Consider the following 17,689-nt stretch of genomic DNA (forward strand, 5'->3'; position numbering starts at 1 on the left):
AGTGATGTCTGCCTGAGTCCCTGGAAGTGACAGAAAAGGGCACTGCAGGATCTGCAGTCACATAAACCAGGGCATTTAAAAAGCTAACATTTAAACTTGACATTTAAAAGGAAAAAGGGTTTGCCTGAATTGAGGCAAACCTCTACCTTAGTCTAAACCATTTTTCATCTTTAACCCAAACTATTAACAATAATTGCATGTTTATAGAAGAAATTATTAAGAAAGGTTCTAGGGCGGCCTGGGAGAGTCATTTGGGGCCAGGCTTTTTCCTTTAATCTGGAATTGCTTTGGATTGAGGCTCTTTATCCTGGAAGTTGACGGTTACCAGATCTGCTCTCTTCTCCGAGTTGCAGTTTTGGCCAGTACGGCTCAATGTGTCAATTTGAGTTGAGATGAAGAGCTTGCTCTAGAACTGGGACCAGGACATTGCTTCCTTCATTGAGGAAATCTTGTGCCAAAAGTAAAGATCAGCTGAACTAAACAGCTGTTAGTGTTGGTAGTTAAACAGTTCTTAGTGTCGGTAGTTAATTTCCATTCTGGCACATAATTACTATGTATTCTACAACTTCCATTTTTTTCATTCAGTTATGTTGTTAAACTTCATTTGTTGCATGCTATGGTAGTAAATTAATTTTTAATATTAAATAAAATTGTGTTTTATCCCGAATCTAATTATAGTATAACTGAAGGGCCCTGCAAATCTCTAGCCCACCACAATTCCTAAATTAGTAGTGTTCAAGCGATATTTTAAAGTGAATTTTTTCTGTACATGCCCTTTATCAATGTTCTTAAACCTTTTAAAGTTTACATGATAAATTAATTTGTTTCACCTAGGGGTAGGAAAATACTGAAGCAGTGGTTTCTTTGAAAGCTAGCTTAACCACATCTGTACGCACATGACTCTATATCCTTACACGTTTGCCTTCTGTTCCTTTTTCCTAGTTAATCTCTTGAATATTTCCGTCCTTGGAAGTTGGAATCACTACTTTTGGAATAACTCCTAAGAACAGAGTTCGTACTCAGCACCCCTTCTTTATACCTTCCAATCTATTTTCCTTTAAAATGTCATTTTTCTTTCTATCCAGCGCACTAGGTCTAAACGATTCGGGTGTGGATCTGTGCCTGCGGCACATGGAGTACCGAAAATTCACGTTTGCTCTTGTGAATTAGAGGCATCATCTCTGTAAACCTCCCATTCTCCATTCCCCTAAATAGGCCTAGAAAGCAGCATGAAGTTTGTGAGCTATAAAATGTTAAGTGGACTTTGGCTTTGGCGCATGAAAAAAATTTTGTTTCGAAATGGATGTCAACTGAGGTTGCTGATTTCCTAGTTTCTTCATCCTGCGGGAGAATAATCACCTGTAGGCAACCTTACCTTTTCAGAGGCTACACAGATCTGGCAGCTATGTGTGGATTAGGACTTTATGATGACAGCGATATGTCAGGCGTGTTTCTCATCCGCAAACTCCTTACACTTTGTAGGTTACAGGTAGCATTCTTGTAATGTGAGTGCCGTCATCGGAAAGGCGGGCCCTGAAAACAGTCCTAGGAAATGCTGAGCTCTGTGACTAGAGATTCCTGGATGGACTGCCTGTTTTTGTGACCCCCATACTTTCACGTGGAAAGAATAAATACCAGGAAATTCTGTGGCTTTTTCTCCCTTGGATAGCAAGTTCTAGCAAGTAATTACTTCATAGTCTTGGGTTATTGTTGGCTGTCAGTTCCCACATTCCTGCAGGTTTTTGGTTTGGTTAGCTGAACACTCCAGAAGCTTCCCCGGGAGAACTGGGAAAGAGATGAAGTCGAACTGGAGAAACGTCTCAGGAATGGCCAGTGCTTCCCAAGGAAGCCCTGCCCGGCCTTCTGGGCTGGGGAGCCATCATTCCCAAATGCACAATGTAGGGAAAGGAATCTTAACTGCTACGGCTCCCACTTCTGTTGGCCTGGGCCTGGCAATTCATTTGGTAGAGCAGTAACTGGCCATTTGGGCCTCCCATTTCCCCTCTTTTACTGTAAATATATGTCTCTTTGAAAGTTATGATTTGGATCATGAGCATGATTTTAACGTAGTTCACCTGAGTGCAGTTTCTTTTCTGCTACAAAATTGTGGCTCTTGTCATGTCGAAATAATGCAGAGAGACAGCCTAAGAATGCAATCTTTCAGACGTCCTTTTCAGTTAGAGTGTTAAAAACCAGGGCTTGACAGTCATTGTCAAGACGAGTGACCATAAATCTGAGTTTGGTCACCAGGCCCCATGGTCTGACTCAGAGCGCTGCGTTCCTGCACATGCCCCCCGAGCCTCCTGGGCTTTTGTCCCAGCCATGCTCCTCCAGACCAAGAGCGGTCACTTACCTCTCTCTGACTCGGTACTGGAACACCTGGCCGTTTATGATATTTTCCTCCTTTTTCACGAGGTAATGAATTTGTATGTTTCTAAATAAGGTTTTGAAAAGTAAGATTATTTCAGATACCTTCTTGTCCAACGTGTCCCCCCTCCTGCTCACCAGATTCACCTCTGCAGGCTTCTTGTCATAGCCTCTATTTGATGCCTGCAAAGTGCCCACAGAATGATTTTTGTTTGCCTTTGCCTCAGTCAGGGTGTTTGGGAGTCGGCAGCAAGGCTTGCAGCCATACTAGGTTCATCAGCAGCCAGATGACATGGCTTCAAGTTAAAGTTCTTCTCAGTCTGTATCACTTTGGCTTTTCTGAGCTTTCCCACCTAATAACTACCTTACTCTGTTCATATGGTAGAGTAATGTTTCTCTGAAAAGTTACTGAGGACCCGAAGAGCTTTCCTTACGTGGGTTATGGTTAGCAATTTGTGTAGGCAGAGAATTTGTGAATATGTTACTTTCTATGGCAAGACAGACTATGGATGTGATTATATTAAGGATCTTGGGATGGTGGAGATTATCCTGGATTATCCAGATGGGGTCAGTACAGTCAAAAATACCTTAATAAGAGGGAGGCAGGGGCCTCAGAGTCAGAGAAGGAATTACGAGGATGGAAGCAGAGGTTGAAGCGATGCGATTGCTGAAAGGGACACCTTGAGCCAGGAGTACAGGCAGCCTACAGAAGCTGGCAAAGGCGAGGGACACAATCTCCCCTAGCTCCAGGAGGCATTCAGTCCTGCCAACACCTTCATTTTAGCTCCATAGGAACCATTTTCAGACTTCTGACCTCCAGATCAGTAGTTCATGTTATTTTAAGCCACCATGTTTGTCGTAATTTGTTACAGCAGCAATAGTGATGTAGGATGTCTGTGATGTAGGATGTTTCTTAATGTATGCCAGGTTCGTAGTCTCCTGGAGCTGAAGAATGGATACACAGACCAAGGAGAGGCAAAGAGTTGCACAGGAAGATAGTTTATCACAGCAAGCAAACAGCTATAGCTCCGGAGTGGGAGGGAGTATCCGAAACTGGGATGCCCACTAACTAAGGCAAAATGCTTGTGTTTATGTACCTTTATTTCTACCCGGGAGGGGAATGTTGGGATGTGGGTGCCTATGGATACAATGTTTCCCAGACTCCCTCTACTGCTCAGCCTGGGGGAGACCTTTGAAATAACTCAGTTGCCCCAGAGCATGATTGATGCTATTTTTGCCCTGGTCCGGTTGTCCTGGTACAGTTCTATTCTTGCTCAGTCTACGAAGGAATTTCTAACTGCCTGATTTCGTACTAACTAACCTGCCTCAATGGGAAAGTAATGCAAACATTTTCTGTGTTAGAAATTAAAAGTGAGAAATTAAAAAAAACAGTAATTCATATAAAAATAATAATAAAGCATTACTTATCATAAATTACTTTTGGGGGGAAATAACTATTTCCCAACTATTAATGAGAAGACTACCACTGCTAGACATTTTTGTAACTCTCTTTAATGTCTGGGTTAATAGAAGACAGGTGGATTCTCAAATTGACTCCTGCATTCAGTCTGTTGTGGCATCATGTGCATGTAGCCTCTGAAAGACTGCCCTGTATACTCACAAGAGAATGAGAATTAAAAGGCAAATATCATCTCAGTATTATTATGAAAATGGTTTTGGCTTCATGGACTGCCTAAAAGGGTGTTAGGGATTCCCGCTTTGAGAACTTCTCGGCTCGAACATAGCCACATGGTCACACCTAGCTGCAAAAGTATCTTGAGAGTTGCAGCTGTTATTCTGGGTGCCAGTTTAAAAAGTGGGGGTTCTGTTATTAAGGAAGAAAGGGAGAATGGATATTACAGTACAATTAGCAATCTCAAATGCTTATTGTATCCAAGTTTGATACCCATGGTAAGTAGATAATCACTAAAATTTTGGTTTCTCTTTTCCTTGTCCTTACGTTAGCTAGGAAAAATAGGCATTTTGCTTAGACGGCATCATTTAAAAATACTTATGACAGAACACAATGGCCTGTAGTCAGAGGTATAATTGCAGGGAATTGCATATTTTTGCATTTGTAGTTAAATTATATAACTACCTATTGTTTAGTGCTCATAGGCCGCTTTTTGATATCTTGTTTGGGTCTTTTGAACTTAACATATGCTTCCTTTCCTTGGGTAAGAGGAAAGTTGGAATTGAAAGAGATTTGAGACTCAGCTTTGATTCACAGTTATTTTCATGAGTTTGAAAATGCAAAGGGTATGACATTTCCTCTGGGCCATTTTGTAAAGAGTTCCTACTGCTCCCTTGCAGCATTCTGTCACTGAAGAATAACCCAGTTCCAGTTTCTGATGTGAAACAGCAGTTAGGATTATTTGTGCTAAATAGCTTATATTTTTTAAAAATGTATGTAAATACAATAAAACAGTTTGGACTTAAGTGGCTTAATTTGAGGTTCATATAAAGCTTAATTGATTGATGACTTAATTAATTGATGACTATGTTTTTAATGCATTTTTTTAGTGCCATCCTTATCTTTTTTTTTTTTTTAAGAAAGACATCTTACTTTTTATTTATTTATTTATTTATTTATTTATTTATTTATTTATTTATTGGGGAAGGGGAATAGGACTTTATTGGGGAACAGTGTATACTTCCAGGACTTTTTTCCAAGTCAAATTGTTGGCCTTTCAGTCTTAGTTTTGGAGGGTGCCATTCAGCTTCAAGTTGTCCTTTCAGTCTTAGTTGTGAAGGGCGCAGCTCAGCTCCAGGTCCCGTTGCTGTTACTAGTTGCAGGGGGCACAGCCCATCATCCCTTGCGGGAGTCGAACTGGCAACCTTATGGTTGAGAGGATGCGCTCCAACCAACTGAGTCATCCGGGAGCTCAGCGGCAGCTCAGCTCAAGGTGCCATGTTCAAGTTTAGTTGCAGGGGGCGCTGCCCACCATCCCTTGCGGGAGTCTAGGAATCGAACTGGCAACCTTATGGTTGAGAGGATGCGCTCCAACCAACTGAGTCATCCGGGAGCTCAGCGGCAGCTCAGCTCAAGGTGCCGTGTTCAATCTTAGTTGCAGGGGGCGGAGCCCACCATCCCTTGCGGGAGTCGAGGAATCGAACTGGCAACCTTGTGGTTAAGAGGATGCGCTCCAACCAACTGAGCCATCTGGGAGGCAGCTCAGCTCAAGGAGCCATGTTCAATCTTAGTTGCAGGGGGCAGAGCCCACCATCCCTTGCAGGACTCGAGGAATTGAACTGGCAACGTTGTGGTTGAGAGCCCACTCGTCCATGTGGGAATTGAACCGGCAGCCTTCAGAGCATGGAGCTCTAACCGCCTGAGCCACTGGTTCGGCCACCATCCTTATCTTTACATCAATTATTGCAATACTTTATGGGTGAGTGAGTACTTGGGAGATATTTTAACATCCTGTATATGGTCTTGAACTATTTTTCAACCTCTAGTGTGGGAGAAGCCTTTGAGTCTTTCACACCTTAGATTATCCATTTCCTAACTAAACTGACTGGGAGGGGAAGTTTTGTTTTGGGATGGGGGATGGAGAAGAAGCAATTAAGATAATTTTAGAGCCTCAAGCACTTGTGGGGGGAAGGTATACTTGTGTCAGAGCCACACTGAGTGGTACTTGGGGACCAGATGATTGTACCACTGTCTGGTGGCTTCTATGAACTGGAGGTGAAAAGGACAGTTTTACTCGCTCTGCTCTTTTTCTCAGAGGTCACTAGACACCATTTTGTGGATGCCAGTTTCTGTTTTATCTTGTAATGTACTGTGTTGCATTACATTAGGAAGCAGGGTCCTTCTCAGTTAAAACATTGGTTAAAATAGAAAGAGTGGATTGGGTCAGAGAAAGTGGCGTAGGAAGATCCAGAACTCACCTCCTCCCATGGACACACCCATTACACACATGTACAGCAGTTCCTCTTGAGGGAGAACTGGGGGCTGATTGAACAGTTTATGCACAAGAAGCAAGAGAGGGACCACGCAGAAAAGGGTAGGAGAGACGGAGATGTAACCATGGGAATCCCTCCCTAATGCGGCAATCTGTAGTAGGGAGGGATGTCACTGAGAGGCCTGTGCACAGACTCGCCTGGGGCACAGTGATAACACAGCAATTTAAAGGGTACCTAAACTGTGAAAAAAAAGTCTGTTTACTAACTCCAAGACACCTGCCAAACAGGAGGCAAACTGCAGGAATTCTCTGGGATCAGACGCACTGGTGAGCGCCATTGTTTACATTCCCCTTCCAGCCAGGAAGCTCAGGTGGGAGCTTGGTTCAAGCACTCTAGCCTTCCTGCAAGGCCGCCACAGTGTGCCCCAGGACACCTCGACTCATGCCCACTACAGTCCCAGCCAGCCAGCTAGCCAAGGTGCCCTCGCAGCCTATATCGCACGTGATATATTAACCTATACCTGCTCCCGCCCTGACCAGCCCAGCTTGTTATGGCACCTCAGAGCTTCACATCCTGGGACATCTAGGCCTGCCCAGCTTCAGCCAGTTGGCCTGCTAGGGCACCCCTGGCACTGTGTGTGCCTGCTACAGCTCCAGCCAGCCTGCCAAAGCCACCTGGAATAGTCTCCACAGAAGTCATTCTTACACAACACCACTCCTTCAAAATTGGGAGAGGTAGCTGTTTTCTCTAATTCATAGAAACAAGCAAAAAAGTCAAACAAAATGAGAAGATAGAGGAATATGTTCCAAATGAAAAAGCAAGAAAAAAAAATCCCCAGGGGAAACAACCCTAATGAAATGGAAAGAAGTAATTTGCCTGATAAAGAATTACAACTAATGGTCATATGGCTGCTCACTGAACTTGGGAGAAGAATGGAGGAACACGGTGAGAACTGCAGCAAGGAGAATAAATAAATAAAGAACCAGTCAGAGATCATGAATACAATAACTGAAAAGAAAAATACGCTAGAGGGAATCAATAGCAGATTAGATAATACAGAAGAATGGATTAGTGACCTGGAAGACAGATTTGTAGAGCTCACCCAATCAAAACAGCAAAGAGCAAAATGAATTTTAAAAAGTGAGAATAGTTTAAGAGACGTCTTGGACTACATTAAGCCTACTAACATTCACATCATAGGGCTCCAAGGAGAAGAGAGACAGCAAAGGGCAGAAAACTTATTTGAAGAAATACTGGCTGAAAACTTTCTAACCTGGGGAAGAAAACCGACATCCAGGTCCTGATAGCACAGAGAGTCCCAAACAAGATGAACCTAAAGAGATCCACACCAAGATATAGAATTAAAATGGTGAAAGTTAAAGAATCTTGAAGGCAGCAAAAGGAAAACTCCTAGTCACATACAAGGGAAACTGTACGTCTATCGGCCAATTTATCAGCAGTAACGTTGCTGGCCAGAAGGGAGTTGCAGGATATATTTATAGTGCTGAAAGGAAAGAACTTACACACTGAAATATCCTACCCAGCAAGATTATCATTCAGAATTGAAGGAGAGATAAAGCATTTCCCAGACAAACAAAAACTAAAGGAGTTCATCACCACTAAATTGGATTTACAAGAAATGTGAAATGAACTTCTTTAAGTTGAAAAGAAACCGAACTAATAAGAAGAAAACATGTGAAAGTGAATCTAACTTTTGGTAAAGGCAAATACATAGTACAGGCAGTGGGTCAGCCACATAAGAGGCTAGTATGAAGGTTAAAAGAAAGAAGCAGCAAAATCAATTATAACTACAATAAGTAGTTAGGGGATATATGAAAGAAAAATATTTAAAATGTGGTGTCAAAACGGGAGGGTAGTAAAAATGTAATACTTTTATAATGCATTTGAACTTAGACACTTATCAGTTTAAAATATAGCCAATAAGATTATAACTTTGTATGGTGACAGATGGTTATTAGATGGTTGTTACCATGCTGATCACATCGTAAAGTGTATAAACGGAGAATCACACTATGTTGTGCACCTGTAACTAATACAATATTGTATGTCAACTATACTTTAAGAAGCAAACAGAGAGTGGAAGCACTTTAGTATAACTTGAACTCGTGGGCTGGGGGCCTGCTCATACTTAGCACCTTGCATCTGAGGAGCTCAGTGTTTTTAGCAACTACCATTACAACTACCATTATAATAATAACATCTATTAGCCCTAGATGGTCATAATGGAAAAATTGTAAGCGAAACTGATGGAAGCTTGTCCCTATTCGTTTTTAAATATATTTCAGATCACCACCGAGGGGCTTTTCGAACTAGCTGTTCCTGAGTTTTGCTAGGTGTTGCTGTAGGGTGGCTACTGCAGTGTGCGGCTAGCTGCGGTTTCCTCCCCTCTTCTTTTTACAGACTTAACTTTCACCCTTGCTCTGCTGCGGGGTGGCAAAGGTCAAGGTGCTTGTTAAGGGAAAGTCTTGGTGAAAAGCCATGTATGTGGTCATTCATGGCAACAGTTAGTGGTTTTGGAGATATGGGTGGAATAATTTTCTGGTACTTTAAAATAATTGCAAAACAATTGTTTTAAGATTGGAAAACAATTAGTGTTTTGATTTTGGAGTTTCTACATTTACTAATCACTAAATGTAAGCAGTTTCTATGTGCAAGAAGCTCAACTAGTGCAGCGCCAAGAGCAGCGTCTTACATTTTTCTTCAGCTCTTTAGAGGGCTGGGTGGCTTTCCTCGAAGCTGGCTCAGGAGGCCTTACAGGGTTGTAGCCAGCCCTCACTGGCCTCACAGAGGTCATTGCTCTGTGCACAGAAGACCCCAGAGTGTTTGGAAGCTTGTGTTACAGTTTAGGAAAGATTAGTCTCTCTCTGGAAAGAGGCAGAAGCATGTACAACAAACTAACTGTTTTCTGGAAGTTTTTTTGTTTTTCCTTTCTCATTTTTTACTGATGTCTTAACTGACTCCCTCAGCAGCTGTTGCTTACTCCTTTTTTAATTTCTCATCTCCCTCAGCCCAGCTCTTGGCAAATATCCTTCAAAACTGAATCCTGGAAAGAGTGCTTGCCCATTCCTCCCTCTCCTCCTCAATGCATATATGCCATTTTCCTGGCAGGTGCCAACCTGGTCTGATCCTGAGCTTTATCGTGTATGGGCAAGTCTTTATTTTTTACTATTATTTCTTTTTATAAATTTTATTGGGGAGTATTGGAGAACAGTGTCTCCAGGACCAATCAGCTCCAAGTCGTTGTCCTTCAATCTAGTTGTGGAGGGCACAGCTCAGCTCCAAGTCCAGTTGCTGTTTTCAATCTTAGTTGCAGGGTGCACAGCCCACCATCCCATGCGGGAATTGAACCTGCAACGTTGTTGTTGAGAGCTTGTGCTCTAACCAACTGAGCCATCCGGCTGCCCCTTTGGAAGCTCATCAGCAGCTCATTGTCTTCAATCTAGTTGTGGAGGGCGCAGCTCGCTGGCCCACGTGGGACTCGAACCGGCAACCCTGTTGTTCAGAGTTTGTGCTCTAACCAACTGAGCCATCCGGCCGCCCCAGGCAGGTCTTGTTTTTGACTCCCTAACACCATATCTTTCTGCCCTGCCTCTGCCCTCTCTCAGGTGTCCAAGCAAGCATCCTGCTGTTGTATTAGATACTCGGGTTCAATTCTTGAAATGGACCAACTACCTCATGCCTCAGATTGTTGTCTTTCCTATAGAGACCCACCTTTCTTGGTTCACTCCCTGCTGTGCACATTGTAAGGTGACAGTTTCTTGAATATTCACCCCAAAAAATTATTGACCATCTACTGTGTGCATAGGAGCTGGGATGCTGACACAAGGAGATACAGAGATAAATCAGATTGTTGGGCTATTATTATAGAATGGGGAGAGAAATGTGAAAACAAACAGCATTAGAGATTAATATTGATAACATATACAGGTAGAGTGAGGACACGGGAGAGGAACAACTGTGCCCTGAGAGATGTGTCTATGTGGGCCTCAGACAGGAGGAGAGGATCATGTTGGCCATCAACCGGAAGCCAGTGATAAGTAACCTAGTCCCCCTTCGTGAGGGTATTTCATTGTGACTAGTCTAAAGCAGAGGGACACCTCTGTAACTAAAGGATCTCTGTTGGTGGAATTTGGCTCACTGTGGCAGGTGGTTGGAAAGAAATTTTAGGGGCAGATATAGGCCTGTGTGTGTCCCTAAGGTAACCACATGGTCAGTTGCCAATTATTTATACCTTTTGGACCAGGCCTTGACCTGAGGCAAAGATAAGCAGTCGTTGGTGAAGCTGCTGAGCCTTGGAGGGCGAGCACTGTCTTGTATTCTTCTTTAAGAACGTGTTGGTTACATACTTAATGCTCAATGGCTCAGATACGTGGACGTCCTGTTCCTGTACGAAGGCCGCAAATACTGAGAGTCAGAGGATGAGGCCAGGTCACAAGGGCCTCCTAGTCAAAACCAGAGAGTGTTTTAATGTTTCAGTGCACCTTTTGCTCTTCATTATGGATCGTACTGGTCACAATTTGTAGTTGTGTGTGTATGTGACTATCTCTCTGCTCTAAGTTATTTTACAGGCAGGAACTATTGCTCCCCTGGTAACCATTTTATCCATATGCTCACCCTGGGCTTGGCATATAATAAAGAGTGACTGGGACAGGCACCTGTCCTGAAAAGTGAGCTTCTCTTTCAATATGGTTTGCACATAGCAGCCTGAGAATAGACAGCTCACTTGTAACTGGTCAAGAGAAAAGGGCAGCAGAAAGTCATCATTTATCAAAGTCCTTCCAGCTGATGATGTTTGTAAAACCAGAAAGGTCTTTTCAAAATATAATGTGCTTTGATGGAACAGATCTATATCTTGATTATAGTAGTGATTATATGAATCTATACATGTGGTGACATTTTATAGAACTGTATCAAAAAAAAAAAGACAAGAGTGAGAGTACATGTAAAAACTCATGAAATTTGAACAAGGTCTATAGTTCAGTTAATAGTGTTGTACAGTGTCAAGTTCCTGCTTTTGATGATTGTATTATGGTTATGTAAGAAAGAAGGGGATCCTGGGTGAAGGAACTCTCTAGTATTTTCTCAACTTTGACGTGAGTCTAAAATTATTTCAAAATCAAAAGTTAAAAGAAAAACATGAGATACCACTATATACTGATTAAAATGACTAAAAAAGAGGCAAATGAAACAAAAATGGATAATACCAAGTTCTAAAACTGCCACCAGTTTTGGGTTTGGGACAGCTTAGGCAAAGGTTCAGGGCTCCTCTAGGCCTTTTGCCACCTGCTGACTCTAATAAGGCTCAGCCGTTGAAAGAGCCTCCGTCGGTGCGCGGTCCAGGCTGGTTGACCTGGTGCTGAGTGTTCCCCGGTGATGCTGCACTAGCTGGGTGGGGCAGGGCCCCAGGGAGTCACAGGATGTGGGCTTTGTTTTTTACAAAGTTAATGCACATTTGGTTGCACACATGTACTAGTGCTGGGGCCATGACCACTTTGCAAAACTCCCTGAGAACACCACAGCCAGCCACCACTCTCCTCAGGCCTGCAGATCCCTGAGAGCTGCCCAAGAGAGGCTGCAGCACAAGTCGTGGCTGAGTGTTCACCACCGAAGGTTCTCCAGCCCTCCATAGGCTATCAGCTGCCATAAAAGCCTTCTGCAGCTTGTGGGGCGGGGCTGGCTGCCCAGTTGCTGAAGAGTGCCCTTGGCGATGCAGTACTAACTATATGGAGCGGGAACCCAGGGCCTCACCTGTGTGGTGCACACACACGGATTTTATCAGACCAGTGTCATCTCAGAGTTGGCCCTTTGGGGGAGGGTTCAACACAGGAAAGATGCCGCCCTCCTATAGACTACACTTGAGGCAGGCTCCACACAGGGACAATGGGGCTGTTCCTCCAGCCCTTGCTCCGAAGCCACACAACTCAGTCTTTCCCAGTATGTCTCTGGTGCCTCTTGAGTTGCTGTCCTTCCACTGGAGCCCAGGTGAGTGCAAGCGAGTGAGTCTGTGTGTGGGCCCTTTAAGAGGATGTCTGGTTCCTAGCTACCTTCATTTTCACTGGGACTGATGGACAAAGTCCCCACTGAGTTTCACTGCCAGATCTTAGGAGGACTCCTCAGCACAGGACCCCTGGGTTGGGGAATCCAGTGTGGGGCTGGGACTCCTTCTTCTTCAGGGGGCACCCTCGCCACCGAGGTGTCCCTCCTGAAGTTCAACCACTACCTGTGGGTTTGGGGTCAGCCTGCTTCACATCTCCGCCCCTCCGACCAGTCTAGATGTGACCTCTTCTTTATATCCTTAGTTATAGGGGCTCTGTTCAGCTAGTGTTCAGATACTTCTTGAGGGTGATTGCTCTGTAATTTAGTTGTAATTTTGATGTGATCCTGGGGCAGGCTTAGCATTTACCTAATCTGCCATCTTAGACCGTCCTTCGACATATGTCTTGATACACTTTTCCGCACATGTCCTTAGGGAAAATATACCAAATTGCTGGAATAAGAGTATATATGGGTTGTTAATTTTGACAGAAGAATTTGAGAAATTAATAAAGGGAAAAATGAAATGCTTGACATTAAGGAAAGGAAATTCTTTAAAAGCATTGAAGATGGAAGTGAGCATTAATTTATGGCTTAATGTGTGCCATTCACTAAGTTAGAGGATGCCTTCCGTTTTCCCTTTTGATATTTCACTGTGATACCAAGAGAGATGTTGATAATCCCAGTTCATTGATGAGGAAAGTGAGCAGTAGAGACTTGAGTAACATACCCAGGTCAGAGCTTTAGGATTCTACTTAATGCTGCCTACCTCTAGGACAGTGGGGACCCCCTTAAAGTTAAATCCTCTACATGTCAGTCCTCAAGTGTGGTCAGCAAAAGGGTGAATATTTAATATTCTTAAATTGTTCATCTCTTTAAATGTTTGCTTCTCATTTGATTTTTTTTACTTAAAAAAAATCTCACAGTATGAGTGACTATAGTTTTAAATAGAGCACTGCTGTCGCATAGCACCCTCGGGGAACCTATGCATGGCCTAAAGCCCGAGGTGGCTAGTGGCTCTGGCTGAGTGGCCAGGCTGATTGGGTGGGGTGAATCCACCCTCTCTGCAAGTCGCCCCTCATGGCATCGACTGTGGGAGGTTAAGGGGGCCTCATCCTGTCTTAGGCCAAGCTGGGGCGTACTGTAACCAGGGGATCCCCTGGCCTGCAGCTCCTGGTTAGAACAGAAGCTCTCCTGGCAGTTGCCACTCTGGGGTGTTAGTGTATTGAGGTTTGAAGCTCCTGAGGATGGCGTGAGACCATTTAGGGCTGCTTCTCCGAAAGAGCTCCCAAGCACCAAGCACACATTTTCAGCTTAGTCTGGCCTGGCAGGCCTGGTGGTGATGGTAAGTGGTATTATTATGTCAGGCTGTTGGCCATTAGCTCACTAATTTGGGAAGAGGAAGAAGTGGCTGAATTCCACAGTAAATTGACCTGCATGTAGGTAATAGGATTTGTCATAGGGATCATAAAAATGAGGGTGCTGTTCATGGTGTAGGGATGCATCCAAGTGCTCAGGCCTTATTCTTCTTGCTCTTGTATAGAAAGAAGAGTGATTGTGCATGCAAGATTGTGTTTATTGCTCCTTCAGAGGGAGTTGTTAGATAACGGAGTGTCAGAGCTGCCTGCTTTCTAGCCTGTTTAGCTCAGCTCCGGCTGGCCTGGGCCCAGGGCCTCGGTGTTCCTGGGCTTCAGCCGCTTAGAGAAGAGCTACATGGGAGCGCAGAGACAAGGGGCTGCTTGTGTGAATTCAGACCAGTGGCAGCTGCAAGAAAGGGGAGTGATAAAGTCCTTCTGTTTTGCTTGTGCTCAACTCTAAAGGATGCTTTAGGATTTTTACAACATTGCAGTGTTCCTTAGGAAAGCTTGCCTTGGGACATTTGTTCTGTGGGTTTTGGGGACCTTCTGTGACGGGAGGTGCTATCTGTCAGAAGGACGGCCTGACAGGGATGGAGCTGTTGGCTGGACCTAGCTACCAACAGGCTGTGTGATCCTGTGCCAGTTATTTCCCCTCTGGGCCTTTTAGCCCAGGAGCTTGGACAAGAGCAGCTGAGTGATTCATACTCAGTTACCAGCACTTTGGGTACTGGTATAGTTGGTACTGGAACACTGGGGCCCAACTGACATGCTTTGCAGAGGTTTTGGAGACCGACAGCTGCTTCTGATTCCTGGGTCACAGCAGTTTTTAGGTCTGTGAGCCTAAGCAGGTGACTTCATCTTTGTCTCCTCCTTGAGCAGATGGGGATCACGAAATCACTTGGATCATGGTGTCCTTTAAAGATTCAGTTCAGTTAAATGAGGTAATGTGTGCGTAAAGCACTTCGCAAAGTATCTGGCACCTGGCACAGGTGCAGCTCGTGGGGGCTTCCAGTAACAGGCAGCCGGCATGGTATGCGAGGGTGTCTTAGCACCGTCCTTTTACTTCCTGTCACAGAGTGAGTGCCTCCCGTTAGCTTTAACCAAAAAAAAAAAAAAAAGTTCTGGTAACTGTGGATGAGCAGGAAGTTCTTCTCCCTCCTGCTTTCTGTTCCTTCACATCACGTTAATTTGTTCCTAGAGGAATGTCATTGGCTGACCTGTGGGGTCTCAGGAGTGGGCAGCTATGCTTATTACTTGACTGCCCTTGAAGAAGATGATTCTATAACATGAAATGAAACTGAAGACACACATGGTCTAAATGGCTCAACTTGGGATTTCTCAATTGGGGACTTCGTTATTTCAACATAGCTTTTTCATAGTTCCCAACTTTTGTTATTACAAAAGAAATTTGTGAGGCATGTACAACACAGTGGAAAAACACAACTTATATTTTCTCCTTGAGAGAGAACACAGGGAAGCATGAGGAGGAAGGCTAAGCTCTTCCCAAATCCCAAATATTTATTGAATTCTGCTATTTTTAAGGCCCTGGAAATGTAAACATGAGTACAACTACTGATGTGGTCCTTAATGTCATGGAGATTAGTTTATTGGGGCAGGGCAGACGTTACATTGCAGAAGTAATGATTTAATTATAGTTGTGATGGTGCTATAAGTACAGTGTATAATAAGTGTGTAAAGTAGGGTCACATGTGATGGGAATATCAGGAAAGTCACTGGGGGTGACTTTTAGCTTGAGTTGTGACGATGAGAGGGAGAGCATGCTAGGGGACATGGGGAAGGTGTCGCTCTAGGCAGAAGGAACATATGAGCAAAGGTCCCTGGTAGAAAGGAGCTGGGCCCACCCGAGAAGCTGAAAGAAGGCCAAGGTAGCTTCGAGGCTAATGAGTTCTGGGACCGAGGAGTGTGAATAATGCAGAGAAGTAGTCAAGGGCAGCTGGTGGCCTGGACATGGAGGATCCAGACTTGATTCTGAAGAGCAGTGGGAAGCATTGAGCTATTCACATATGTAATCATATGTGATCTTAAAAGTTCACTCTACCTTCTTAGTGGGGAATAGCTTTGGGGAAGGGAGAACATAAAGGATATGGGGAGACCAGTGTGGAGGCCCCTGCAGTCATTCATGTTTATGATGGCAAGGCCTTCTGTTGCTCAGGTAGGGGGTGGAGGTGGATATTTAGGAGGTGCAGCCCACAGGACTCCTGACTGGGCGGGGATGATGAGGGTAAGGAAGGATCCATCCCCGCTCAGGTCCATTGCCGAGCAACTGGGAAAAAGGGTGGTGCCATCTGTGCTGATAGAAAATTGGCGGGGATTGGACTAACAGGTCCCTTGCACAAGTTCCTGTTTCTCTATCAATGTTTAGTTGGTCTGCTGTTCTTCTCACAGTCAGCTGATGATTTTGACACACAATTCAACAAATTTTTGCAATGTTTTCAGCAGTTCTGGTCGTTACTGATCACCCTGATCTCACTTCATCAGTGATGTGTTCTCTCACCCCAGAAAAACGTTTAATCCATTTGTACACTGCTGTTTTCTTCATGGCATTGTCCCCATAAACTTGGACTAACATGTCCCTGTTATTACTTCCACTCTTGCCAAGTTAAACAAGAAATTTAATGGTTGTTCGTTGCTCTAATTCAAGCTCAATCTCGCGACGGCACACAAAAACACACAATAATGAACGCCACTCAGCAAGACACTGCTATATGTCGACACGAACACAGCTGTGAGACACTGATATACCAAGGTTATGAAACCTTACCAAGCTGTCTGTACAGTGCTGCCAGTATAAGGGCACGGTGGCAAGTGGCAAGTTCGCGAACTTACTTGTCAAAATGTGTGTGTGTGTGTGTATATATATATATATATACATACATATACATATACACACACACACACACACACACACACACACACATATATATATATATAATGGTTATGAATATAGCTGTCAGAGTCACACCTCTATTTGAGTCACCCGTCACTTGCTAGTTGTGTAACCTTGCACAAGTTACTTAACCTCTTTCTGTAAATGGGTGTTACCGAAATTATTATCTGAGGGGTTAGGAGAAGACAAATACACATTATTGTTAGCATTTAAGAGTTAACCTAATTGATGGGATTGCTAAGTGGAGTTTAGAGGTAGAAGTATCTTAAAGAGAATTAAGTGTTAGAGACTATCATTTATCCAACCCAGTGTTCCCCAGACTTGCCTGAGCATAAGAATACCCTCGAGGTGCTTGTTAAAATGAGGGTTCCCTGCACCACCCAGATTTGCAGACGCAGCTCTCCAGGGGCGGGGCCTGGGAATCTTGCTAGGTAGGTGGGGTGGTGACACACCTTGGATTTTGTGAGTCTTACTGGTTTCAGATATTCTGCCAAGTGGATTCCAGATGTGCGTTTATACTTATCAGATTATGTCCCAATATTCAGACAGGAAATATGGTCACCATTTATATAGGCCATTTATTCAGAATCTTCTCTCTAATCAAAGCAGATACAACATACTCCTGGTTTCCCAGGAACTTGAGATGATGTGTAGCTACAAAAGAGCATAGCCTCAGTGTAAGTTACTCAGCTTTCTTGGCTGTCTTTCTTTCTCTTTACAAAACCTGTGTGCTCTGTGAAATATATGCAGTGACATGGTCAACATATCTTGACAACCCTTTGTCTTCCCAAGTCTCTGATGCCTTCATTACTCCAAGCTGTCAGAGTGACAGTGACCTTGGAAGCCTTGTCTGCACATGGAGGTGACCCCCAGTTTTTGTTCACTGGAGGCGAAGCCGGCCGAGCTGTTCTTTCCTCTTCTGAGAGCTGGGAACCAGGAAGGAACGTTTCCCTTGACTGCACTTAGGACAGTGTGTTCTTAATCAACAGGTCTAGAAAAACAGCATTTTGTTGTTTTCACACAAGCCTGCAAGTTCATTTCCCCTCTCTGGCGCAGGCAGTAGCTAAACATTTTCCTGTCAATCACACAGGAAGAT

General features: G+C 44.0%; 1 protein-coding gene across 17 annotated transcripts in view; it reads left to right on the plus strand.

The window, feature by feature from the left end:
• The window catches only part of SGMS1 (sphingomyelin synthase 1), a 254,474-nt gene that overhangs the window by 86,139 nt on the left and 150,646 nt on the right, over nt 1–17,689 (plus strand). Inside the window, exon 1 of one of the 17 annotated variants that reach the window (XM_074339424.1) lies at nt 11,854–12,276. The exons of the other annotated variants lie outside the window; for them this stretch is intronic. The gene's annotated coding sequence lies outside the window, so the exon portion shown is untranslated. Of the gene's footprint in view, nt 1–11,853; nt 12,277–17,689 lie in introns of those variants that run through there. 17 annotated transcript variants of the gene reach the window in all.

The sequence above is a fragment of the Rhinolophus sinicus genome, linkage group LG07, assembly GCF_036562045.2.
Source record: "Rhinolophus sinicus isolate RSC01 linkage group LG07, ASM3656204v1, whole genome shotgun sequence".
NCBI lineage: Eukaryota > Metazoa > Chordata > Mammalia > Chiroptera > Rhinolophidae > Rhinolophus > Rhinolophus sinicus.